The following is a 25455-nucleotide window of genomic DNA, read 5'->3' on the forward strand; positions in this document are numbered from 1 at the left end:
GAAAGAAAGAAAGAAAGAAAGAAAGAAAGAAAGAAGGAAGGAAGGAAGGAAAGAAGGAAGGAAGGAAAGAAAGAAAGAGAAAGAAGGAAGGAAGGAAGGAAAGAAAGAAAGAAAGAAAGAAGGAAAGAAAGAAAGAAAGAAAGAAAGAAAGAAAGAAAGAAAGAAAGAAAGAAAGAAAGAAAGAAAGAAAAAGAAAGAAAGAAAGAAAGAAAGAAAAAGACACCTCGAGGGAGGTAAAGGCAGAAAAGTACATAAAAAGAGAAAGATACAGAAACACATACATGCAAAGGCACACAGAGAGGAAGAAAGAGAGCCTTTGGGAACAGGTATAAAAATAAGAGTGTAACAGAGGCATAAAGAGAATGAGAAATATATTCACAGCCCCCCACCTCTGCCCTAGCGCACACATCCAGACAGAGATGGAGAGAGAGATACAATTCACACAGGCAGGGAGAACAAATGGAGTGTGGAGGCAGAGGAAAAAAAGGGCACAGATAGCAATACAGAAAAAAGATAGGGAGAGATTAATATGCACAGAGAGAGAGAGAGAGAGTGATGGGGAGAGGCCGTGAGAGAAGCTGGAGGGGACGGAGCTGGAGAGAGGCAGGAGCCAGTAGCGCCCAGAGTATCAGACACTCGGAGTTCACCCCTCTCCTCCGCTGCCCACAGCCCTCTTTCCTCCACTACCTCCTGACTGGTTCACAGGAGCCTGAACTGTCAGTGGACTTCCAAAGGGGTAATACTTATTGGATTTGATTTCAGTAATAAAACACTTGCTGGCCCAGCCATTCGGGTGGGAGAGCTGGGAACAGTGGGGCCGGCTGCAGACACACGCATCAGTCTTGCTGCTGTCCCAACATGAGACCCCAGAGGTGCTGACTGGGGGCTTGGGGCTAGCGGCCCTGAGGGTGGACCCTCTACTTCCAGGCTGCCTAGGGACGTCTCTTCACCCCTGGGAGCCTCAGCTTGTTTCCATGTAAAGTGGGGCACCACCATGTACCCCGCAGGGGTTGTCGTGAGGACTGGAGATGCTGAGAAGTCAAGCACCGCATGTGAATCAGCGTCTTCCCGGGCCTGGGGGTTACACTGTGGCAGCAGCTGCCCTGGTGCCGGCACGTGGTTGGCCATGAGGTCGTGAGACTGACTCAGCTTTGAAGGCCAGAGTCCCGGCAGCAGCCACAGCCAGAGGGTGAAATGATCTGATTTTTCATTTTTAAAGACCCCCCCCGCATAAACTCAGCCTCCCCTTGCCCTACAGTGAGCCCTGACCTGGGGATCAGGGTGGGAGAGGCTCAGACCCCACTAAAGAGGTGAGAGTAGGGCCTGGCAATAAAAAAATGCTGTGTGGCCTTGGGTAACCTCCTGAGCTTTCCTGAGCCTCAGCTCCCACCTCAGGGAGACTCCCTACTTTACAGGGCTTGGGTCAGGCAGCCCAGGCTCTCTGGGCCTCAGTCTCCTCATCTGTACAAAAGGGCTGTTCTCATGTGACCACATGTATGGGGCTGTTGTGAGAACTGTAGGAAATGGTGTGGGTAAGGGGACCTTCCTTGCACCTTCATTTCATGCTCGGTAAATGGTAACTGTGGTGCTGGAATCTGGGACTTTCCCAGCCTGTCAGAGGCTCGGAGTGACCAAAACCACCCCATGTGTGAGCCCAGGACTGGGAAGAAGCACTTGCTGTTCCCTCTGCCAGGAACATGCTTCCCTTTGCTGTAACCAGGGCTTGTCCCTTCGCTTCATTCAGGTCTATGCTCAGATGTCCCCAAAAGTATCACCCACCCCAGCCTATCACTGTCTGCCCCGATCCTGCTTCATTTTTCTGTAAAGCACTTATCCGCCCTGACATTATTTAGATATGTCTTTGTTTAGTGTTTGTCCCCTCCCCATCCCATACAGAAGAAGCTCCATGAGGCAGAGACTTGGCCTGTTCTGGTCCCAGCCCTGTCCCCAGGCCACAGGACAGTGCCTGGTGCATAGTAAATCCTCAGTAAATGAAGAGGTTGGGGCCAAGATCCCTGAGTTCAAGCCCCTTCACTCCCTCCTGCTGTGACCTTGAAAACAATCTTTGATATCTCTGAGCCCAATGTGTCTCCTGTGTAAAACAGACCTAATAATCATGCCAAACCCAGAAGGGTGTGTGACACGATGGTGGATAAGGGCCAGCTGGGGCTGGGTCTTGAGGGGTAAGAGCCTGCCAGGCCATCAGGGAGGAAAAATCATGCAGGCAGAGGAAAAGGCAGGTGCAAAAGCAGGGGCAGGTCCCTGCCTGGTGTGTACCTGGCTGATGTCCGTGCCTCTGTGTGGCTGGCGCAGAGCCAAGGAGTTTGGACCGTGACCCGGGGACACTGTGGAGCCTGGGAAGGGTTTCCAGCAGGAGGTACCCAGTTGGTTTCGTGCAGCTGAGGATCACTCTGGGGCAGAGTGGAGGGTTGGATGAGTTTGAGGTCCAAGAGGCTGTCAGTGTGTGGAAGTGTGGCATGAGGGGGACTTGGCCAGAGGACCAGTGAAGCCGAATGCAGCCTCTGCACCCCAACAACGAATGAAATCTAGGAGACAGAGTTTTGGGTGAAGTAGAAAAGAATAGCTTTATTGCTTTGCCAGGCAAAGGGTGCCACAGCAGGCTAATGCCCTCAAAACTGCGTGACCCAACTTGGAGAGGGTAGTGAGAAGTTTTATAATAATGGTTCAAAGAGGGCATGATCAGCTCGTGGACATTCTTCTGATTGGTTGGTGGTGAGGCAATTGGAAGTCAGCATCATCAACCTTTTGGTTCCAGCTGGTCTGGGGTCTACGTGCTTGTGGGCAGCATACCATCGTTAACCATTAATTTCTTCCATCTAGTGGGGGTTTCAGTATCTGAAAAACAGCTCAAAGATACTGTTGCGTGTATCCCTTGATGGGGAACCAGGACCCTGCCCCAAGGCTGACTATTGTTTCTCTTGACTGTTTCTCCCTTGTCTCCACATCCCTTCCCTTCCCTGATTAACAACCCCTTGAATCTGCCCGTTGGAACTCAGGGAAGGTCATGGAGGCTGAATGAAGCCTATTTCCTGTAATCGAAGAAAATGGGGGACACAGAAAGGCTTTTGTGCCCTGGAGCTCCACAGGGCCCTACTCACCAGGGAGGAGCCTGGGGATCAGGACAGGCCCCAGGTCAGCTCAGAAGCAGCAGCCAGGCCAGAGACATTGATGTGGAAATGTCTAAGCGACAGAACAAGGCTTCTTCCAACTCCCAACCAGCTTTGGGATCTCCCCAGCAGGCAGAGCAGCACTGATGTTTGGGCTTGAAAAGCTGGAATAAAGGAAAGGTCAGCAGGGCATTACCATGAGGCAGCGAGGAAAGGATGTGAGGCAGAAATGTTCGGTCAACAAGAACCAGCTCAAGGAAACCTGACAGGACTGGAGAGAAGTCTCCTCCCACCAGAAAGTCAAAGGGGAAACACATTTGTTTCCACTACACACATGTTTTCAGGAGACCATGTGACTGTTTTTGCACTGGAAAGCCATGAATGGAAAATTCCACCTGCTGAGACAGCCGCTTCTTCCTCCAGGCACCAAACAATGGAAGAAGCTTCTGTCCTGAGTTTACTGGTGCCTGAAATTCAACCACTGGAACCTTATTCCTATGGCTTTAGGCTTTGTCTTTTGTCAAAATGCAAACAACTTCACAGAAGTATTCAACGCAGGCTTATTTTCATTAACTCAATAAATACTTTTTGACTTCCTGCTCTAAACCACGCAGTCCCTAGAGGCTGGGAATAGAAAGATTAAGGCTTGTCCACGTCCAAGCCTTCAAGGAACTGGCAATTTCTGTGAGTAGATACTGAGCAGACCCTGTGGGGCTCCTGGGCACAAAATCCTTTCTGTGCCCCCCATTTCTTGATTATAGGATATAGGCTTCATTCAGCCTCTATGACCTTCCCTGAGTTCCAAAGAGCAGTTTCAAACAACTGCAAACTAGGGAAGGGATGTAACTAGGGAAGAGATGTAACTAGGGAAGGGATGTAACTAGGGAAGGGATGTAACTAGGGAAGGGAAGGGATGTGGAGACAAGGGAGGAACTGTCAAAAGAAACAACAGTGCAGCCTTGGGGCAGGGTCCTGGTTCCCCCTCAAGGGATATACAGAACAATATTTTTGAGCTGTTTTGCAGAAACTGAAACTCCCACCTGGTGGGAGAAGTTAACGGTACGCTGCCCACAAGCACCCAACGTAGACCCCAGACCTGTTGGAACCAAAAGGTTGATGATGCTGACTCCCACTTACCTCACCACCAATCAATCAGAAGAATGTCCACGAGCTGATCATGCCCTCTTTGAACTATTACTATAAAACTTCTCACTACCGTCTCCACATTGGGACACACAGTTTTGAGGGCATTAGCCTGCTGTGGCACCCTTTGCCTGGCAAAGCAATAAAGCTATTCTTTTCTACTTCACCCAAAACTCTGTCTCTGAGATTCAATTCAGCACTGGTGCACAGAGGCCAAGTGTTCAGCATCACTCCCACCAGGCAGGTTTGTATCCTGCCTCTGTCTCATACTAGCTGTGTGATCTCAGGCAAAGGACTCAACCTTTCTGAGCATTTTTCCCCATATGTGAACTAGACTTACTCATAAGAACATACAGAGCCTATGCTATTGAGTGTGGCATAGTGGATTTCTTTCCCCCTTTACTCTCAACTAGACCCTATGAAGAGTGATTTTTTCCATTTCTGCCCTTCCACTGAGGCACTCTAGAAAAAGCCCCAGCCATGGCTAGTCAAAGCAATCAACTGAATCCAGGCTGAACTAAAACTAACTGGAGAGTGGTAAGTGTTTCCATGGCAATGAGCACATAGCAGGTTGTCCTGGGAACTTGCATGGATGCTCTTGGAGACATGAGAGGCTCACTCCCAGTGTGGCCCAGGGGACACAAGTGACCTCCTCAGTTTGGGCTAAAGCAGGGGTGGGGGCAGAACAGACAGACAAGTCAAGAAAGGACAGATGGGGAGATTAGTTGAATGCCGTGTTCAGAGTCCGAGCTGGACAGGCCTTCCATCCCGGCTCAAACTCCATTGTAAGATGGAAAAAATGAGGCTCTGTAGGGGGAAGGGACCCACACCAGCCATACTCCCATCGGGGCAGAGTGGCAGCAGCCACTGGCTGTCCTCCCTGTCTACTGCACCATCCTAAGAGTGGAGCTACATCCCAGCTGATGATAGTAAGGTCCCGTCTTCTGAGCACTTTCTAGGCAGCCAGCCCTGCCCCAGACATTTTGTGAGCAGTCACTCATGTGGTCCTCTACTAACTCCAGGAAGACGGTAATATTATCACCAGGTGAAGGGTGGACGACTGGATGTCTGAGGTGAGTGACCAGTGGACATGGAGTCCTCTGGCCAGAACGGGGTGTTGGAGATGAAGCTCACGACCCACCACATGGACTAATAGGCAGGGGCCAGGAGTTCAGGTGCTTCTCAGACCTCATCTCATCCATCCTCACGCCAGTCTCCAAAGGTGGGGAGTGTTCTCTCCACTGTGAGGAGACTGAGGTTCATGACACTTAGGGGACTTACCTGGGGTTCATGATGCTTAGATGACGTACCTGAGGATACACAGCTTATGACCACATCTGGACCTCACAGGTGCTTACCTCAGGCCCGGCTCTCTTCCAAGTATGATTTGCATGTGTTAACTCAGTCCTCACAACCACCTAATGAGAGAAGGGCCATCGTGATCCCCATTTTACAGATGCGCAAACACCAGCACAGAGAGGTTAAGCAACTTGCCCAAGGTCACAGAGCTTTCCAATGGCAAAGCCAGCAATCAACCAACCCCAGGCCATCTGACATCAGAGCCCATGCTGTAAGTCCAGGGCAGCAGCTGCCTCATAAGCTGGTAAATGATGGAGCAGGACCCAGACCTGGTCAGCCCAACTCCAGAGCTCATGCTCTCTCCACCACCAAGGGCTGGGGCTGAGGAGAGAAGCCCAGGCCCAGGCACCAGCCAGAGCCAGTCAGGCTGTGGTCGGCACCCTGTACAGACTCAGCACAGACCTCAGAGGAAGGCTGGAGGCAGGGAGGCCCCAAGGGGAGGGCCTTCCCAGAGCTGGCACCCCCAGGGTGGGAACCAAGTTGTTACTGACCAGGGTTCTTGGTCTCCTTAGTCAGTAGAAATTGATAAGAGGCCAGACAAGAAATTCAGACAAGGCTCTATTGGGACCCCTGCTGCAGCAGTGGGGAGGCAGAACAAGTAACAGTTTCCCTTGCTTGCTCCCTGAGGTGGGACGAGCTAGTTCCTATATGGGGTGAGGGTAGCGGTGCATCCAGGGGTCAGGCTGGAGGGGTGGCTTAGATGTTCTGCCCACCCTCTTGGTGGTGCTGGGTGGCTTTTTGGTCTTTTTGTAACTTGCTCATAATTTGCCCCAACTGTGCATGCGTGCAGTTATTTTTAGGCCCTTATAGCTTCTTTGCATTTTGTTGATGGAGGAGATGTTTGTCCAGGTGCAAGCACTGCAGCAAAGGGTCCCAGGTCCCAGCCTGTCTCAAAGCTAAACATGCTGAGAGTGAGACATTACAGACCCCTGGGCCTCAGTCAAGGTGGCCAACCTTCCCTGAGTCTCAGAGTCTTCCCCAGACCCATCCCAGAGCAAGGAATCAGCTTCTCCTGGGATGGGATTCAGGGCTATGCATTTCAGAAAGCCTCGCGGTGATTCTGAGGTGGCCATCAGACTCTGTCATCTGGGGGCCCAGTGTTAAACTCCGGCTTGGAAAGTCTGGGGTATCAGACACTAAAGAGAATAATAACAACAATGGCAACATATTGAACGTGCCAGGAGCTCAGCCTGTCCTTCCGTGTGCCTTATCTCCCAGTCCTCACTGTGACCCATAAATGACAGGACTCTTAAAAATCCCATTTCACAGATGAGGGGACTGAGGCTCAGAGAGGGAAGAAAGCTGCCTGAGTCATACAGCTGGTGAGGGGAGAGATGGGGCTCACGCTAAGCCTGTGTGATCTGCCTGGCCAGGCTTCCTTCCTCCTTCCCTCTCTGCGGAGGGTCTGGGCTGGGGGGCTGGGTACAGGCAGTGGCTCCTGCGAGGGCTTCCACCCAGAGAACTGCCTCTGCTGAACACCGGAAACAGCCTTTGCCTGTCTCTTCGGTCCACTCCCAAGTGGGAATTTAAGTTTCAAAAAGACTTGATGGGGCTTCCCTGGTGGCACAGTGGTTGAGAATCTGCCTGCTAATGCAGGGGACACGGGTTCGCGTCCTGGTTTGGGAGGATCCCACGTACCGCGGCGCAACTAGGCCCGTGAGCCACAACTACTGAGCCTGCGCGTCTGGAGCCTGTGCTCCGCAACAAGAGAGGCGGCGATAGTGAGAGGCCCGCGCACCGCGATGAAGACTGGCCCCCGCTTGCCACAACTAGAGAAAGCCCTCGCGCAGAAACGAAGACCCAACACAGCAAAACTAAATTAATTAATTAATAAACTCCTACCCGCAACATCTAAAAAAAAAAGACTTGATGGCCCAGAAGAGAAGATTTTTACATGAAAAAGCAGCTTTTCTTTAAGGTTAGTGTGAGCACAGCAGCATCTGGTAGTGAGGGAGGTGGGAGACGTATAAGAAATTCTGCTGGGCCCCAATAAACCTAAACAGCTTGGGGTGCAAACAACACACTCACAAGAGATACGCAGGTGTCCCCTGGGCCCCAAAGGCCTTAGAAGTTACCAGAGCCTCCCCTCCCTGTCCAGCTGAGGCCTAGACCCCCTCCAGTGGTGAGATAATCATTAAACACTACCACAGAGGACGCTCATTCTATTAGTCTAAAATAATAGTTGAAAGGTTCTGCGACTTTGATTATTTCTCTTCAGCAGAAAAGTGGGGATGGGGCGAGGGAAGACCCACAGAATGTAGAGGCACCATCCCAGGCTGGCAACCCACCCGCTGCATGATGGGTGTCATATCTCTGGGACTCAGGTTCACTATCTTTAAAATGAACTTCAAAAGGTTGGTGGAAAGCTTAAGGGGGGAAGCACATGTATGGTGCGTAGCACAAGGTAGGTGCTCAGTAAATGTTAGTTCTCTTCCCCCAACGCAAGGGGACTGCGTGGGTCTTTGTGCTCTGTCCAAGAAATGGTGAAAAATGGTGACTACTGCAGGGTTGTTTGAACAGTGGTGTGGGGTGCACAGATGCATGTGTATACGTGCATTTGTGTGTATTATGTGTACCACGGTGTGTGTGTGCAATGTGTATGTTGTGGACACACATGTCATGTTTGAGATCTGTGGGTGAAGCTAAGAGGAATGAGGTGACGTGGCGGATGGTGACATGGGGAAGTTAGGGGCCTGCTCAGAAAAGCCTGGGGCTTGTGCAACCCTAGGAAATTATCAGCACAATCTCTTCGTGATTGCTTTAATATGAAATAAGACCTTTCCTGACCTTGGAGTAAAGCTGACATACAGGAAGATGTCCCAATATTATCGTCTAACTCCTGGTCTCCCTGGGGAATGCATAGCAGTGAGCCGTGGAGTAGGCACAGGGCATCTTCCCAGAGTGTCATTTTTATTCCAAGACCAGGGGAAATGCCCATTATTTGATATTAAAGCACTACAGATAAATTATAAAGGATAAAATATGCATAGAGGGACTTCCCTGGTGACGCAGTGGTTAAGAATCCACCTGCCAATGCAGGGAACACGGGTTCGAGCCCTGGCTTGGGAAGATCCCACATGCCGCAGAGCAACTAAGCCCATGATCCACAAGTACAGAGCCTGCACTCTAGAGCCTGTGAACCACAAGTACTGAAGCCCACATACCACAACTACTGAGCCTGAGCTCTAGATCCTGCAAGCCGTAACTACTGAAGCCCACATGCCCATAGCCCGTGCTCTGCAACAAGAGAAGCCACCGCAATGACAAGCCTGCACATCTCAACGAAGATTAGCCCCCGCACAGTGCAACTAGAGAAAGCCCACACGCAGCAACAAAGACCCAACACAGCCAAAATTAAAAATAAGTAAATAAGAATTATTTTTAAATATGCATAGATTTGAAATATTAAATTGAGGAGTTCAAAGAACAAGTATGCTGGTGGCTTCAGCCTCTGCTTCCAGACACCCTGAGGACACAGGAACTCTCCCTCAATAAGAGGAGTGCCCCAGTAGACTCGTTTTGGAATCCCTGCATTTCAGGAAATGGAACATCAGTGAAGAAGACTGAGAAGAGCTGTGATTTGCTCTCACGGGGGTTTTAAAAACTGTCTCTGCAGAGGGACTGGAAATGAGAAAAACTAGAAGCCTGAGAGGAAGCTGTTGCAATAATACAGATGGGGGATGAGTCGGGCCTGGGAGCAGGATGGGGCAGAGGGAACAGAGAAGAGGGTTTACTGGAAAAATATGCCATAAAAATAACTCCTGGAGTTGAGGATGGAGGAATGTGGGGACGGGAGAGGTAGGAGTTTGATCTGACTGGGGTGTTTAGCCCTGTGTGCCCAGCTACGTGTTGGGTAACCAAGCAAGAATGAATATTCTTCAGAGAGTAAAGGATAGAAGTGAAGACAAGGCCCCAGTTGTTGTAAACCTCCAATCTTTTATTCAACTAGGGCAAATTGTATTGATGAAATAGAAGAGGGGGGAACTCTCCCCAATTCATTCTATGAGGACAATATTACCCTGATACCAAAACCAGTCAGAGATATCATACATAAGGAAAACTACAGAACTTTTATGAAAATAGTGCAAAAATCCTCAGCAGAACACTAACAAACTGGATATAAATAAGATTATTCACCATGACCAAGTGGGACTTATCCCAAGAATGCAAAGTTGGTTTAACATATGAAAATCAACATGATACAGCATATTAATAGAATAAAGGACAATCATCTCAATAGATGCATGAAAAGCATTTGGTAAAATCCAACATCTTCTTATGATAAAAACACTCAACAACAAAAACAACAACAATAAAAAAAGAATTTCTTCACTCAAAGTTCATCTACAAAAACCCCACAGCTAACATTAGACATAACAGTGAAAGACTGAAAGCTTTTTCTTGAGATCAGGAGCAGGACTAGGATATCAGCTCTCACTACTTCTATTCAACATTGCACTAGAGGTCTTAGCCATGGCAATAAGGCAAGAAAAGAAATAAAAGGCATCTAAATAATAAAAGAAAATTAACACTAATTGCAGAGGGCATGATATCACAGATGGAAAATTCTAAGGAATCCACACAGACACACACAAAAAACTATTAATTTAATGAACAAGCTCAGCAAAGTTGAAGTAAACAAGATCAATATACAAAAATCAAGTGTATTTTTACACACTAACAATGAACAATCTGAAATGAAATTAAGAAAATAATTCCATTAACAATAGCATCAAACAGAATAAAATACTTTGGATAAATTTAACAAAATAAGTGCAAAACACTCTGAAGCCTACAAAACATTGTTGAAATAAATTAAAGATCTAAATAAATGGAAAGATCTAAGTAAATGGAAAGTTTGTAGACTGGAAGACTAAATATTGCTAAGATAGAGATCCTCCCCAAATTGATCTACAGATTCAATGCAATCCTTACCAAAATTCAGCTGTCTTTTTTTTTTTTTTTCAGAACTTAGCAAGTTTATCCTAAAATTCATATGGAAATGCAAGGGATACAGACTGGCCAAAATAATCTTGAAAAAGAAAATAAAGTTGGAGGGCTTTTACTTCCTGATTTCAAAGTTTACTACAAAACTACAGTAATTAAAATAGTGTGGTATTGGCATGAGGAAAAATATATAGATCAATTAAATAGAATTTAGAGTCCAGATACAGCACTATCTTTATGGTGACTGGATTTTCAAAAAGGATAAGATAATTCAGTGGGGAAAGAGTAGTCTTTTCAACAAATGATGCGGAGACAATTGGCTATTCATATGCAAAAGAATGAAATTAGACCCCTATCTCACTCTGTATATAAAAATTAACTCAAAATAGATGATACGTTTAAATGTAAGGGCTAAAATTAGAAGTAAATATAGGCAGAAATCATCATGACCTTAAATTAGGCAATAGTTTCTTAGATGTGACACCAAAAGCATAGTGGTGAAAGAAAAAGTAGATAAATTGGACATCATCAAAATTAAAAACTTTTGTGCTTCAAAGGACTTCATCAAGAAAGTGAAAATACAAACTATAGAATCAGGAAAACATTGTGCAAATCATATATCTGATAAACAACTTATATCTAAAATATATAAAGTCTTACAATACCACAATAAAAAGCCAAACAATTTATAAATGGGCTTAAGATTTGAATAGACATTTCTCCAAAGAAGATATACAGATGACAAATAAGATCATGAAAAGATGATCAACATCCTTAGCCGTTAGAGAAAAGAATATCAAAACCACAGTGAGATACCACTTTCTAGCCATTAGGATGGCTATAAGCAAAAAAGTAGACAAGAGCAATTGTAGGTGAGAATATGGAGGAATTGGAACCCTCATATACTGTTGGCAGGAATATAAAATGGTGTAGCCCCTGTGAAAAAGTTTGGCAGCTCCTCAAAAACTTAAGCATAGAGTTACTGTACAACTCAGAGATTCTGCTCCTAGGAATATACCCAAGAGAAATGAAAACTTACCTTTCACTCAGAAGACAGAATCCACAGGGCAAGCTCAGCCGCAGGGAAGAAAAGGAGCTGGGGGGACAAGATGGGGCTGATTATTCCTGGGTTGGACTCAGGATGCCAGGAAAAAGACTTTTGATGGGTTTGGGACTTTTATGTCCCTGAAGGGCCTTTTTAGGGTTCTTTTGTCCTGTGTGTGTGTGTGTGTGTGTGTGTGTGTACGTGCGTGTCTACCTTCTTGTGCATGTGAGTACCTAAATAAATATGTACATAATAACTTGTCCTGTGTGATATCTCTCATAGCTAAACAACTTATATCTCATAGTTCAGTAACTCCAGAGGGAAAATCTAGGACAAATATTCATCTGGCATTTTATCCCATTTCATAAGTGTGTGCATCCTGAATTCCAGGTCTCCCCACAGCCCTGTGGCCTCAGCTACTTGAGGAAGATCTACCTGGGCAGATGGCTGTGAGGGGCTCTGCCTTGGCGGGTGCTGAGGGGAAAACCTACAAGGATTACATAAACCCAGGGAGCTGGAAAGTCCAGAGCTCAGTGCATCCATCCTTCTGGCTTTGAAGACAAGGTCCCTGCTGATAATTCCTGTCCAGCCCATCAGGACTGCAGGGAAGCTCCCCTCACCCCAGCCCCTCAGTCCCCAGCTACTCTGTCCCCCAATCTTTCTGGGCCTGTGAGGCCTGGGAAGCTCCAGCCTGAAGATGTGGCGTTGGCCAACTCTGATGGGTGGTCAGAGCCTTGGTTTCAGACATCTGGGTTGGAGTCTGGGCTGCACTCACCACCGTGGGATTTGGGGGATCTTGTTTCACCTGCTGCACCTCATTTGATATCAATGCCGACCCCAGGGAGTACCCAGGGTGTCTGCACATGGTCAGTGCCCCATCATCCCCTCTCCCATCTCTCTAACATCATGCCTATTGTTTATACATGTGACAGTCATTTGATCATGGTTGACACTGGCATTTCTTCCCGACTGACGTATTGACATGAACTTTTGTCTTTAGCTTACTGTTACAATGATTATTATAATCACCACTAGTCAATGAACTCATGTCTGTAATCTCCACTACTATAATTGCTATTAGATAGATACAAATAATCCCTGCTGTCATGAACATTATCAGAAGTAGGCAGATGCAGTCTGTTACCTCTGTACTCTGGGAATCTGTCCTTCAGATCTTTGTCGGCTTGGACAAGCCCTTCCACATTTCTCCATGAACAAGCCCCTTCGTTCTCCTGCCTCCACAGTCAGCAGGGTGGGCTCTGCAGTCCCTCTTGAAGACCACCTCACTCTGCAGATGTGCAGGGACTGGTCCTGCTTTGCTGCTGGCTGCTGTGTATTGAGAACCTACCCTGGGCCGGACGTGATACTAAGTATCTTGCCAGCCTTAGCCTCAAGATAATTCTCATTTCCATTTAACAGATGTGAGAATTGGGGTTAGAACCGTAGAACTGTTGAATGATTTGACCAAAATCCTGCAAATACTGATAAGCCAGACATTGACCTCAGGTCTTTCAGATTCTAGAGCCCACCTTTTCCACCAGTGTATAGAGCCTCCCTCTCCTTTTCCTCATCCTCTCCCAGCTTTGTGCCCAAACCCATCACATGCCAAGTCCCCTTTGGACAGGCATCTTGAGATCTGAGGTTCCACCTTATAGCGAGGGGGTCTGGGACCCCCTGAACCTACAGCCCAGCTCGAGAACTACCTCCTGGGAGATGACACATTGTTTTCCCCTTCACTCCTTCTAGCAGCTCAGATGTGGAACTAGCTCTGCCCTCAGCATCACCTTGCTGCAGACGTGGGAGTGATGACAACGCTGTTCCTAAGGTTACCGTCACACAGTTGTTCCAAGGAGCTTCTTCTGGACATCATGTGATTCTCACAGCATCCTAGGAAGTGGAGCATTTTACCCCCTTGAATGGGGGAACTGAGGCCCATAGGTTTTTGGGGCGTGAGATGCCCCTTAGGAATCATCAACCTCTTCATTTTGTAGATAAAGAAACTGAAGCCCAGAGAAGGGAATAGACTTGCCCAATGTCCACAGCAAATGAGGGGCAGAGCCACACCAGACCCCAGTGCCCCTAATTTCCAGACCAGTACAACCTGTGAGTCATCCAGGGTGTTGGTTGGTTTGTCTTTTTTTTTTTTTTTTTTGGTTTTGGTTTGTTTTTAGTTTCAGCATGATTCCCAGCCCGCCTGCTCTTCTGAGAAGTTGGGGATGGTTGGGGACAGATCTGTTTGGATTCAGACATAAGATTCCAAGATCTGCCACTGACTCACTGAGCATGACCTTGGGCAGCCTCTCCTCTGCCTCTACACACCTCAGTTTTCTTACGTGTACAGCGATCTTTCACAGGACCAGGTAGCTGATTTCGAATCCCCCAGACATTCTGGTTGTGTTCAGAGTGGCCCGTTCCCTCAGGAGTTTCAAAACTGGACATGGTCTCCGTGACCTCTTGGCTTGGGAGCAGCTGCTTCACTTCCCCAGCAATGATTTTACCTCCTCCTGCTGGAAACCCGGCCCCAGGTACTTGGGCTGAATAAGTTGACTTGTAGAAATGATCATTTCCTGAAGCGCGCACATCAGAAGCAGGTAGTTGTTCTGAGTGCTTCTGCACGAGCCCCGGAGTCCAGCTGGGACAAATCCATCCCTCCAAAGCAACATCTGCTGGCTGGTGGCATTGAATTATGTCACACTATAATAGCATCTCCCTGGGCTCCTGTAACCTTTATTTAACTGAAGTTGGAATCTCCCACCAAGAGACCCACTTCCCTGTCTGGGGACTTTTCCTGGCAGGAGGCGTCCTGGGAGCCAACTATGACGGTGTTATAGAGGGCAGAACAGGTATCGATGGCAGAGGGAGGTGCCTCAGGTCCTGGCAGGGGCGTCAGGAATAGGTCCCCCGATAGGAGAGGAGGAGGCAGGGGTTCAGAGGGCCACACCGATGGGATAATTCAGTTCACAGGGTCTGTCACCCAGCGTAGGTGCCCTGGAGATTCATGTCATCATTTACCCATTTACTTTCTCACTCCCTCACTCAGCAAACACTTCTTGGCCAGTGATGGGCCGGGTAACGTGCCAGGTAAAGGGGACACAGGGGTGATGAAGAGCTTGCCTTTACCCTCGAGGGGCTCACAGTCTGGAACAGGAGACAGAGGGTCTGTCTCAAGAAGTGCAAGAAAAGACACCAGGAGCAGGTGGAGGGAGCGCAGAACTGCCTCAGGGGCAGGTGGGGCGGGCATGGGCCTTAGGGTGGGGCCCCCAAAGCGGACCCTGAGACAAGGGCTCTGGTGCCGGTAGTTCATCTGGGGGCTGAGCCCAGGGAGCACGAGTGAGGACATGGAGACACTGAGCAGGGCAGGGAGGAGAGCCAGCATAGCCTGGGCTCATGAGTGGGTTACAGCGGTGGGCACTGGGGCTCAGTCCTGCTGGGGACGCTCTGAGGACCTCATGGAGGACGCCTCGGCACCATCCTGCTGGAGGATGGGCGTTTACCCACTGACTCTCGAGGCATAACTGCCCCCTACACTCCCAGGGAACAGCGTGTGGATGGGTAGGAGGACGTGGATTCGGGGGGGCTGGGAGATTTGAAGGGAAGGATTTATTTCAGGATCATGTGTAGGGAGAGTCGAGCAGCTGATATTCAGGGAAGCCTGGGCTGACGGAGCTGGACGAGCTGAGGCAAGGGGAGAGAGAGGGAAGGTGCTGCTGTGGACAGGCCCCCACAGAGGCAGAAGGAGATGGATCCAGGGGGCGGGAAGAAATTGGCCTCCAGCAGGGGAGGAGCAGTTCTGCTTCTGAAATGACTAAGAATGTATAGAATCATTCACTGATAGAGAGAAGGCATGTGTGTCTCAGGGCTCTACTTTCCCGCAGGGGGAAGGAGTCAGGTCAGTTGCTGGGCAGGGGGCTTCAAGAGGGTGGTGGTCTAAAACAGCGTTTGAGGACTAGAGTAGTGGGTACAGACTACAGGAAGGTCAGAGGAAGGCTGGATGATGCTGGTGCCAGCTGAGGTTGGCAGTGTCACAGTCATTACCAAACCAGCCCCTCCATATCTCAGGACCAGAATGGCAAAGGAAAATGGTCACCTTGGTCCTTTGCTAGGCTTGGCAAGACAGGGGTGGCACAAAGAGAATGTCAGCCAATGGCATGTGCTCCCTGGTCTTCCACGTTCCTAATGCTGAGGGTTGGTCATCGTTCATCCACTCTCTCTACTCTGGAGCCCGTGGTGGTCTCATCCATCCTGCGGTTTTAAATACTGTCTCTGCACTGACAGCTCACAAGTGTGTAACTTCAGCCCAGCCTGCCTCCGTTCCTCCAGGGCCTGCCCGTGCCCACTCTCGGCTCTCTGACTGACATCACAGTGCCCGCATGGCCCGAAGGAAACCACACCGTTTCTCCCCAAGCCTGCTCGCCCCACGGCTCCCCCATCTCAGTTCGCCCCCCATCTCAGTTGCTCAGGCCAAAACCTTGGGTTCACTTTCTGTCCTCCTTCTGTCACACCCCATGTGGGACACCCCACACCCAGTCCTCTAGCAGAGCAGGCCAACTCTACCTCCAAAATCCATCCAGAATCTGACTGCTTTTTCTCCACCGTCGTTAGGTACAGGCGGCCCACGCCTCCGTCATCCCTCACCTGGAGGACCACTGCAGCCCGTAGTGCATGCGTCATGTGCTCACGTCACATGGGCCGGACAAAGTCACATGACGCCCCCAAGCCACCCAGCTATGAGATGGGGAAGGCTAGGAAATGTTCTCTATTCAGCAAAGCGACGTGCTCACTGCACACCACGTTTTCTAGGGAAGAAAGAGAGGGTGAATAATGGGGGTGACGAGGGTGTCACCAAGGAATCCACTTAGGTAGGAGGATGAGAGATGTCAGGAGGTGGCATTTAAACTAAAATCGAAAGGATAAGAAGTAACTAGCCGTGGAAACAGCCTTCTGTGTAAAGGCCCTGAGGCAGGCAAGAGCCGGGCTTGTGTGAGGCACAGACCAAGGGCCACTGTGGCTTGAGGGTAGATGGCCCTGAAATAACTCCCTTCCACAGGCTCTGCTTGCAATGTGACAAGACACTCCTGCCCTCCCCTTGAATCTGGGCGGGCTGGTGACTTCTGCGGAAGTGATGCTACATCACTCCCAAGGCTACATTGTAAAGGTAATACATCCTCCACCTTGCTCTCTGGGGATGCCCGATCATGGATCACACCTCCACAGTTTGAGGAATCCAGAGCCACCCAGAGAAAGGCTACCTGGAGAGGACGGAGGCCCCGGCTGCAGCCCGAACTCACAGCTGACTGACAGGTGCCACCGATTTTCCAGCCACGTGAGTGAGCCACTAGAAAACGATCTGTAGTCCCAAGTGAACCGCGGCCCCAGTACAACAGGGAGCACAAGATAAGCCATCCCCACCGAGCTTTGACACCTTTTGGGGTGTTGTTTGTTAAGCTATGCCTTTTGGAGGGGAGGTTGTTACATAGCACGAGATAAGGAAGGAAACCCCTTCCTGGCTGTGGTGCCTTGGACCAGACACAGTCCGCCTGAGCCCTGTTTTCCCACTGCCAGGATGGAGAAACAACAGTCGTCCTGCGGTGGAGGTATGACCAGGTGAGACCATCATGGGAAGCGTACAGACCAGGGCCTGCACGTCGTAGGTGCTCAGGAAAAGCTGCGGAGGCTCATGTCAGGCAGTTCTGTGCTTGTGTTTCTCCAGCTGCTCCCTGAGCCCCTCCGGGGCTGAGACCTCAGAGCCAGCACAAGCATTTCCTGGATGGACTCAGGAAGGAGGAGTTGGGGTGTGTATCAGGTGACCCAGAGATTTTCCCTGAGGGCAGGGGATGAGCAGAAAGGTACCCTCAGACCGCCCCCCCATCCCTCACACCACAAGGCAGGGAGGTGCCTCACACCCACCGGCCAGCTAACAGGATTTGTCCCCTCATATTTGGAAGACAATCCCAAAGCCCCTCACGTGGGAGGGAAGGGCAGAGCCATCCTCTGCCTACTCCTGCCTCTTCACACGGCTGACAGCCCTGGTCACCGGTCTGTGCAGAAGAGCCCCCTCAGGGTCCCCTGCCTGCATGGCCCACAGGAGCCCCTGTGTTCTGCGAGCCCCACACCTACAAGTACCTCCTGTTTCTGCTGGGCGGAAGGATCTGAGACATCGTGTTTTTTCAAAATCCCTTGGACATTCTAGTGTCATGAAAAAAAAGCCCAGCTCATTTCAGTGTTCACCATGTCCTGTTATGGAGGTCTGTGCATACCCGCTCTCTGTCTCTGTCTCTGTCTCTCTCTGCCTCTGTCTCTCTCTGTCTTCATCTCTCTCTCTCTCCGTATCTCTCTCTCTCTGTGTGTCACTCCCCCTTTCCCCCCACCAACAATATGTTAGGACAATCTGTCCCCTTACAGAGGGACCATCAAGCAGCTTCAAGCAATATCTCAACACATGTAACCAGATTGCCTGGTCTGGGTACACAAACAAGGGCCATCAAAAAAAAGCTGCGTGTGACCGAGCCCTGCTTGGTTCAGCGCTTGTCCAAAAGCTCTGCTAAGAACAAGGTCTCTTAATGACGGGCATTTCGTCTTTGCAGGAGGACATGGCAGTGGGAGGGGGACGCGCAGGCAGGGCTGCAGGAGGCTGGGCTGTGTCCTGACCGGGCCGCTCATGGCAATGGACTTGAGGTGTGCATCTCACCCGGCAGAGCCTCCTCATCTGCAGAGGGGACAGTGACAGCACCTTCCTTGCTTGGAGGATTCAGAGAAAGGTACGAATTATCAATGCAGGAAATGATGGTTCTGTGATGGAAGTGACAGCATCTTCCTGTTTTGTCCTCAGGGCAGCCTGGGAGGCAGGCGTCCTGAACTTGGGACCTGAGGGTCAGTGAGATTAGCTAGGGGCCTGGGCACACTTCTTTTTTTTTTTTTTAAGATTTTATTGATATGGACCATGTTTTTAAAGTCTTTATTGAATTTGTTACAATACTGCTCCTGTTTTATGCTTTGGTTTTTTGGCCACGAGGCATGTGGGATCTTAGTTCCCCAACCAGGGATCGAACCCGCACCCCCTGCATTGGAACGCGAAGGCTTAACCACTGGACCGTTAGGGAAGTCCCTAGGGCACACTTTTTTTTGGGGGGGGGCACACTTCATAGTGACAGAGGTGCTGAGACTCCAGTGTGCTGTGTTCACCTCCAAAGGCCGACCGAACAGCCTGTGTGTGTCCATGGAGGGGAAACTGGGCCCCTGGGGCCGGTCAACTGCCAGGGGCTCCTGGGCCGCCATGAAGTGAGCGCGGCTGCTCCTCTCTGCCCGAGCCCAGGGGGAGGCTGCAGACCTTGGCAGAGAGTGGCTCCCCATACCCCCTCCGAGGGGCAGAGTCAGGGGCTCAAAGCTGCAGGGGGCTGGGCTACAGGTCCTGGAGCTGCTCCCAAGTCCAGGGGGCCTGGGTACGAGCTGCCAGAGTCCAGAGCTGCCGTGCACCCCCTGATGACCGACCTCCTGCATACCACGTGCTGTGTTCACCTCCAATGGTGAGCCTTCCAGGCCCGCAAGTCCCTGAGTTTATCTGTCCTGGGTGTGTTTCAAGTCTCGGGGGTGGCCGTGCCTCTGCTCCACCACCAGCTTCTCAGCAGACCCTGACCCTTGGGCCTGAGTCCTGGAGTCTGACCCATACCCTGACCAAAGGCTTCCTGACCTCCCTGCCACTTGCTGGATGTTTCCCTGTGAAAGCTCATTCCATAGTGGGTCTGAAGCCTGGATTAATTAGCCGTGTGAGTGGTCACTTCTAGATACTACAGTCCTTGGGAAAAATCTGGGTCCGGTGCCTCCTTGACCCTCTCGTGGCACAGAGCCCAGAGCAGGGCATGCGTGTTCATAAGACTCTGTGGAATGAATGGAATATTTGAGGGGCTCAGAGGTCACATCCTTGGAAGCAACATAGGGGAGGAGTAAAAAGAAACAGAGAGGAGAACAATTTTCTGGGCCCAGCTCCACCTTTGGCTCAAAACATGACCTTGAACAAGTCCCTTTCCCTCTCTGGCCTCAGTTTCCTGCACTGGACCATGAAAGGGTTGGAGAAAATGGTCCCCCATGTTGACGGACCAAAGAGTCTGCTGAGATCTGACTCCAGGCACACAGACAGGAGCTGATGCCACATATGGTTAAAGCCACAAATTCTGGAGTCATTTAGTCCTAATTCCAGTCCCCGCCAGCTGGCTCCTTAGACACTTCACAATCTTGGGCAAGTCATTTGGTTTCTCAGAGCCTGTTTCCTTAACTATAAATTGGGTACAATAACAGTGACTATTCAGTGAGAAGAAGAAAGCAAGGTTCTTCACACTGTCTCGTACATAGGAAGCATTCAGTAGGTGGCCCTTCCTAGTGATGATGATGATGATGAAGGTGAAGGTAATGATAACGGTGGTGGTGCTGGTGATGATGGTGGTGATGATGGTGAAGATGACGATGGTGGTGATGATGGTGAAGATGACGATGGTGATGATGATGGTGGTGGTGATGATGGTGGTGATGGTGATGGTGGTGCTGGTGGTGGTGGTGGTGGTGCTGGTGATGGTGGTGGTGATGATGGTGGTGATGGTGGTGGTGATGATGGTGGTGGTGATGATGGTGAAGATGACGATGATGATGATGATGGTGGTGGTGATGATGGTGGTGATGGTGATGGTGGTGCTGGTGGTGGTGGTGCTGGTGATGGTGGTGGTGATGATGGTGGTGATGGTGGTGGTGGCGGTGGTGCTGGTGATGGTGGTGGTGATGATGGTGATGGTGATGATGGTGGTGGTGATGATGGTGAAGATGACAATGGTGATGATGATGGTGGTGATGATGGTGGTGATGATGGTGATGGTGATGATGGTGAAGATGACGATGATGATGATGATGGTGGTGGTGATGATGGTGGTGATGGTGATGGTGGTGCTGGTGGTTGTGGTGGTGGTGCTGGTGATGGTGGTGGTGATGATGGTGGTGATGGTGGTGGTGGTGGTGGTGCTGGTGATGGTGGTGGTGATGATGGTGATGGTGATGATGGTGAAGATGATGGTGGTGGTGATGATGGTGAAGATGACAATGGTGATGATGATGGTGGTGATGATGGTGATGGTGATGATGGTGAAGATGACGATGATGATGATGATGGTGGTGGTGATGATGGTGGTGATGGTGATGGTGCTGGTGATGATGGTGGTGATTATGATGGTGGTGATGATGGTGAAGATGATGATGGTGAAGATGATGATGGTGATGATGATGGTGGTGATGATGATGATGATGATGAAGACTTCTGCCCCCCAGTTTTACCTGTTGCCATATTCCCCAATCGATGTGGTCACAGAGCAGGACAGGACCACAGGGATTATCTTTTCAACCCCTTCATTTTATAGCTAGGGAGACAGAGGTCCAGAGAGGCAGAGGGGCTGGTCCAAGGTCACACCTCCAAGTAAGGACAGTGGGGATGTTGCCCCAGCCCCAGCCCTGGCCTCTGCACCACCTCCAGCTGGAAGGTTCCTCCTTGCTGTCCTGGATGCTTCCCTTCCCTTCCCTTCCCTTCCCAGACAGGCTGCAGCAGCACCGGGCCCTTGGTTTTCTTGCTTGTCCCAGAAGACTGATTATGAGTCTTCATCACTGGGTTTTAATCATCCTGGAAGGCCCAAAGCACCTACCAGGGCCATGTGTCTGTTCTATATTCCTCACAGTAAACAGGTTCAGCTTCTTTAGTCTCTGTTCACAGGAAAACCCCAGGCTCCTGGCAGGGTCCACACCCTCTTACCTCTCGGAGGACTCCTGCACTCAGGAGGAAGAAAGGTCCTTAAGAGGTCAGGGGAGCACCCCCTGCACAGGATGGGGCAACTGAGACCTGGGGTGGGGGGCGGGACCTGCTCGAGGTCACACAGCAGGTCGGAGGCTCCCAGCCCACTTGTTACCGCAGCACTGTTGCACATGCTGAGCCTCAATGAGCCTCTGAGACCGTGTTTCCCAAAAGGGGTCACAAGGTCAAGTTCACCTGTTCCTCACCCACATTCTGCCCCTGAGTGTGGAGGCATCATGGGGTTTCTGTATGGCTCCCCAGGTTCCCCTTTCTGGTCACTTAAAATAAATAGCTTCAATGTTGAAAAATGGTTTGACCTTGTTACAAAAATGACACCAAAATATAAAGAGTCTAAAATCTCCAAAAGTAACACCATTAACACTGTCAGGAATACTCTGTGGCTGCTGCTCCTCCTTCACCCCTCCCCACCCCCTGAACCATTGTCCCCCGCCCCTCCCCTGCTCTGCCCTGCTCTGTGCTGGGAGGCCGACCTGTGTGGACTATATCGGGGTTTCTTTGAAGATGGACTTTCATGGGTTTGGACCAGTGGGAGGCCCCACAGGAGCCCAGAGGGCAGGAGGAGAGGGTGGGGGGAGAGGGAGTCAGGGTCTCTGCTCCCTGCTCCATCTCTGCCTCCACCTGGGGTCTCTGAGTGGCTGTGCCTTCCCTGACACCACACTCACTGACCTTCCCCAGGATCACGTGACTAACTATGGTCTGGGAGGTGACTCCCCAGGAGAAAGTAATGTACTGTTGCCACAAGAAGAATGGATGCTAAAAGCTGAAACAATAGATGTCATTAGAAGAGGGGATAGCTCTGTTGGGTTTTGAAGGATGAATAGGAGTTCATTAGATGGACAAAGGGGAAGGTATTACAGGCAAAAGGAAGGAAATCAGCCGGAGAGTCTCAGCATGAATGAACTCAGAGTAAACGGTTCAGTATCATCCTCAGAACAAGCCTGTGAGAGGTGAATTATTACCCACATGTCACAGATGGGGAAACAGAGGCTCGGGAAGGTGAAGCTTCTTGTCTCAGGATCACACAGTGAGTAGCTAAGCCAGGGTGTGCGCCCCCCGAGCCTGTGCTGGCTCTTTCTCCTGCTCCATTTGCCTCTGTCATTGTCGCAGCGAGGCTCATGGCTCTGCCTGGTTGGTTCCATGTGATGGTCAGCCCTGTGTGTACGCTGAGCGGGTGTGTTCTCTGGGTGAGCTGGGTTAGTGGTCAGACCTGTCTACGTGCTGACTGTGCGTGTTCTCCGGGTTAGTGGTCAGGCCTGACTGAACACTGAGCGTGTGTGTTTCCAGGCGAGCTGGTCTAGTGGGGTGGCAGGGCCAGTACGCCCCTCAACATGACTCATGAACTAATTATCCTGCTGCAGAATATCAGGCTCACGGGCTGCGACCTGGGCGGCCTGGGCTGCGACCTGGGCGGCCACGGGATGCGACCTGGGCGGCAGGCTGCTCCCTGGCCCTGGAGACTGAGCCCAGGCTCCTGAAGTCTCATGTTCTTTAGCTGGAACTGGGGGTGGGAGGGACCTGGAGGTGCCAGCAGGACAGGATCTGGCAGGGCCAGGGAAAGACCCCATGCACCCCCAAGTCAGCCCTTCTCTCCTTTGGCCCTTCCCCTGCTCATCACTTTCTTCCTGAATCCCTTGGACCCAGGAAAGGACACCGTGGCTGCCTCTTCCAAAGCTGCCTGCCAGTGCCTGGACCAGAACGAGCAGTGAACACACAAAAAGAATGACGCATACAGTCTCCAATCCCTGCCCTCTGGGTTCTTTGTAGGCCGTGGACACCCTGGATGGATCCTGAGGGGGAGGGACAAGAACCAGTTTAGCTCCTAAGAAAGGTGTCCCCAAAAAGTCTCAGTTGACCTGGCTGCCAGCCAGGTCGCTGCCTGGGCCCCGCCTGCAACACGGCTTCCTCACCCTTGCACCCTGGCCCTGCCTGCCCAGGTTCCGGGAACAGGACTGCTGCTGTCTCCCCAGCTCCAGTGCCCCACCTTCACTTCCCTCGGGACTCTGCTTCCCACCACCAGGACCTCCCAACACACCTTGTGCAGGGGGCAGAGGGTCATGGTGGGAGGGTGATGACAAAGACGGGGTCCCCTTCACTCTCCAGCTCCTCCCCGACCTGCCACATCCTCCCCTTCTCCTTCATATTCGTCGCTCCCTGGCATCATGGGACAGTCTTTTCCTTCGTTTGTCAGCCTCTAGACCAGAAGCGCCATGAGGTGAGGCAGTGTTTGGATCATTTTTCTGTTCACTTCGGTACTTGTGAACAGTGCCTTGAACAGAGCCTGGCACGTAGTAGGTCCACAATAAACATTTTTGTGACGAATGAATGAATAAAAGTAAAGATCTCCCAGTCAGGTGGGGGGTGCCAGGGGATGGGGTTGGGGGAAGAGTAGCAAGTCCCTCACTGTGGTTACAGGGATGGTTTGAGGAGGCATCCTGGAGCTGGGGACCCACCCAGGCAGCGCCACGGAGGAGGACGGCTTGGATAAACACTCACTGGCCCACTCGCCCATCCCCTCTGTTCATCAGACCTTCCCTGAGCACCTCCTGTGCACCGGGCCCTGGGACGGGAGTCAGCGCTGGGCCCAGCAGAGCCTGTCCCTCCCAAGAAGCTCCCCACCAGGGGAGGGAGACAGGCCTGCCCCCAGGCACCTGGGATCAGGGAGATACATGTCAAGGCAACACAGGCAGTGACTCCCGCTGAGCCCCAGTGGGTTATAACTCACGTTTCATTTCACGATTCCTGAGGGTGGGGTTATTGTTTCCATCTGACAGGTGGGGGAAATGAGGCTCAGGCCCCTTGACGCCAAACTCCACAACCCCCCTCCAAAATCTGTTCCTGTTTGGGTTCCCGATTCACCATCACTTACTGATAGCAGAGCTGGGCCCTGGAGTCACAGAAATGGATGGCATGGGTGTGGCCATGATGAGCTCCCAGTCAGGGGAGGAGATAAACCTGCCTTTCCCAGCACAGCCCAGATGAGACAGGGAGATGTGACCTCACAGACACAGAAGACAGTGGGGCTCAGAGGACCAGCCTGGGGACCCTGGATGCGGGCCCCTTTCTGTCTTTACCACCTCAGTAGAAGCTCGGTTATAACGGCAGGAAGGAAGGAAGGAAAGAAGGAAGGAAGGGAGGGACAAATGAATGAGTGGAGAGATTGATAAATTCTTACTTGGGCCAGGGGAAGAGACCACAAGAAAGCTACGAACCTTAATGACTGTGCCCTTGCCCTCTCTGGGCCTCAGTTTCCCCTTCCATAGAACAAGTGAGTTGGTCCTGAAGGACCATGGTCACTCACCCTTCTGAGCCTCCTCCATTTGAGGCAAGAGGAGGAGCTGAGAGATGCCGGCTGGTTCCTGCCCTGACTGCAGCCATCAGCCTGGGCGCCATCCAGGCTCTGAGGAGGGCCATGACACTACACCCTGGAATGGAGCTGCTGCGACAGCTCTGACGAGGATGCATGATGTGAGCAGCAGGGCCCCCGGGGAGGCCAGGCTGACACATGCTCAGCTCAGCTGTAATCCCACGCTCCAGACAGATACATGAACGACTGTGATGAGGGCAATTTTAAAAGCTGGTGTTACAGAGCACTCATTTAATCCCAGCAACAGCCCAGATAAGTAAGTCTGTTAGGACTCTTTGGTCAGAGACAAAATCCAAAGTGCTCAAACTGAAGAGGGGGTTCAGTGTCCCACAGAACTGTGATGAGCAGAGACAGACCTGCCTCAGGCATGGCTGGATCCAGGGGCTCAAATAAAAGCACTGGATCTCTTGTTTCTTAACGTCTTTATTGTGCTTCTCTCTGTCTGTGATGGGAATTGGAATGGACCTTCCTTTCCCTTTACGGCTAGAATTCTTCACAGGGAGGGGAAGGGAGGGGAGGGAGGAGTTGAAACCCTTGGCAGCTCCAAGCTTGCATCACCCAATCTGGGACTCCATAGACAAGAAAGAGCTTGCCTCTCCCAGCAGCCAGATGTCAAATCCTGGCAAGG

At 50.8% G+C, this 25455-nt stretch overlaps 1 long non-coding RNA gene across 1 annotated transcript; it reads right to left on the bottom strand.

Annotated features, from left to right (window-relative positions):
- Nucleotides 1-2427: 2427 nt before the first annotated feature.
- Nucleotides 2428-24868, bottom strand: LOC116743711. Its single transcript, XR_004346861.1, has 4 exons — nt 24762-24868; nt 11617-11673; nt 5630-5689; nt 2428-3292 (listed from the first exon to the last, which is right to left on the bottom strand). It is a non-coding gene; the product is annotated as an uncharacterized LOC116743711 (long non-coding RNA).
- Nucleotides 24869-25455: the final 587 nt, after the last annotated feature.

This window comes from Phocoena sinus, chromosome 1 (assembly GCF_008692025.1).
Source record: "Phocoena sinus isolate mPhoSin1 chromosome 1, mPhoSin1.pri, whole genome shotgun sequence".
Taxonomy (NCBI): Eukaryota; Metazoa; Chordata; class Mammalia; order Artiodactyla; family Phocoenidae; genus Phocoena; species Phocoena sinus.